This window comes from Gekko japonicus, unplaced genomic scaffold (assembly GCF_001447785.1).
Source record: "Gekko japonicus isolate JY-2015 unplaced genomic scaffold, Gekko_japonicus_V1.1 scaffold3219, whole genome shotgun sequence".
Classification (NCBI taxonomy): domain Eukaryota; kingdom Metazoa; phylum Chordata; class Lepidosauria; order Squamata; family Gekkonidae; genus Gekko; species Gekko japonicus.
The window spans coordinates 2,385-4,788 of NW_015175461.1; positions in this window are offsets into that span (position 1 = coordinate 2,385).

The following is a 2,404-nucleotide window of genomic DNA, read 5'->3' on the forward strand; positions in this document are numbered from 1 at the left end:
ATGAGTTCCTGCTGGGCGTGGCCAACTTGGAAGCCAGCCGGAACTCCGTTCCTGTGCGTTCCTGCCCTAAAATAGCCCTGGGGAAAGGGTTGAAAACAAACCAGCCTGTATCACAGTGCCCCCGTATAACTCGATGGTGTGGCTTGATTTGGAATACTGTGTACAGTCCTGGTCACTGCAGCACCTCAAAAAATATATAGCGTTGGAAAAGATGCAGAAAAGGGAAACTCGAATGATAAAAGGGTTGGAACACTTTTCCTATGCAAAAAGGTTAAAGCGCTTGGGGCTCTTTGGCTTGGAGAAACGGCGGCTGAGGGGTGACCTGATCAAGGTTTATAAGATTATGCATGGGATAGAACAGGTCGAGAAAGAGGTCCTTTTCTCCCTTTCTCACAAGAAGAACTCATGAAATTAAGGAGCTGTAGGCTTAGAACAGAACAAAGGAAGTACTTCTTCACCCAAAGAATAATTAACACGTAGAATTCCTTGCCGCAGGAAGTGGTTGTGGCTACAAGTATAGAGAACTTCAAGAGCGGATTGGATAAACATCTGGAGCAGAGGTCCATCAGTGGCTATGAGCCACAAGGTATAGGTGGAACACTCTGGGGCAGTAATGCTGTCTTCTTTGGTGCTGGGGGGGCATAGTGGGAGGGCTTCTGGAGTTCTGGCCCTGCTAGTGGACCTCCTGATGGCCCCTGGGTTTTGGGCCACTGTGTGACACAGACCAGATGGGCCGTTGGCCTGATCCAACATGGCTTCTCTTATGTTCCTATATCTGGGGCGGTGATGCTCTGTCTTCTCGGTGCTTGGGGGTGCCACAGTGGGAGGAGCTTCTGGAGTTCTGGCCCCACTGGTGGACCTCCTGATGGCACCTGGTATTTTTGGCCCCTGTGTGGCAGACAGAGTGTTGGACTGGAGGGGCCATTGGCCTGATCCAACATGGCTTCTCTGATGTTCTTATGTCTGGGGCAGTGATGCTCTGTCTTCTTGGTGTTTGGGGGGGGCTTAGGTTTTTATGGTTACCTAGAGTGAGTTCCTTAGACTCTTGCGGGGGGATTAGAGGGACTAATGGAGAAGGAGAGGGTGGTTGAAGGTTGGAACGTATGCAAAGGCCGTGTGTGTGTTTGTGTGTGAATGCACCTTGCTTGGGGCTCACAGTGGGGGCAGCTGCACCCTTTGTGTGACGGCTGTCGGTATCTCCAAAACATCTGGTTAGCCCCTGTAGGAAACAGAATGCTGAATTAGACGAGTACCAAGGTCCTAGCTTGCCGGGGCCACCAAAACAAACCTGGGGCCAGCCGTGGATGGGTGAGCACAGCAAGGAGGCTGGGAGCCGCAGCTCTTGAGACCCCTAGCCTGAAGGGGCATGCTGACTCTCTTGCTCTGGGATTTGTCCAAACACCACAGCCTGGATGAATCACCCTTAACGGTAAAGGTAAAGATCTCCCTTGCTTGAAAGCCAGTCGAGTCCGACTCTAGGGTTGCGGTGCTCATCTCCGTTTCCAAGCCGAAGAGCCAGCGCTGTCCGAAGACGTTCCCGTGGTCACGTGGCCGGCATGACTAAACACCAAGGCGCACGGAACGCTGTTCCCTTCCCACTGAAGTGGTCCCTATTTATCTACTTGCAATTTCTTGCTTTCGAACTGCTAGGTTGGCAGGAGCTGGAACTAGAGACGGGAGCTCGCTCCGTCATGCGGCACACTTGGGCCTCGAACTGCTGAACTACCGACCTCCCACAGCCTGCAGTTCAGCGTCTTAACCACTTGAGCCACCACAGCCCCACCCTTAGAGAGATATTAATTACTGAAAGCATGGCTAATCAGCTGTCACTGAATCCAGATGATTGATTAGCGAAGCCTGATAAGCGCCCACTAGGTCTCCAAAGGCCCCACCTCCAATCAGGTGGCCAAAGGAAGTTACAGTTGCCAACCTCCAGGTGGCACCTGGAGGTCTCCTGGAATTACCACTGATCTTCAGAGAACAGAGATCAGCTCCCCTGAAGAAAATGGCTACTTGGGAAGGTGGGCTCTAGGACATGGTACCCTGCTGGGGTCCTTCCCCTCCACAGACTCCGCCCTCTCTAGGCTTCACCTCCAAAATCTGTAGGGATTTCCCGAAACAGAGCTGGCAAGTCTGGGGGAAGGCCTAGCTGGCGACCATGCTGAGATATTGGGCTAGGCCTCCCCCACTGCTAGAGTTGAAAGCTCTGGCTTGGGAAACACCTGGAGATTTGGGAGGCGGAGCCAGGGGTGGGCAGGGTTTGGGGGGTATAGTGTCACTGACTCCGCCCTCCAAAGCAGCCATCTTCTCCAGGGGAACGGTTTCTGGTTCCTCTGGAAATCGATTGTGATAGCAGGAGGTCTCCAGGTGCCACCTGGCGGTTCAGCAACAAACACACGGGAAA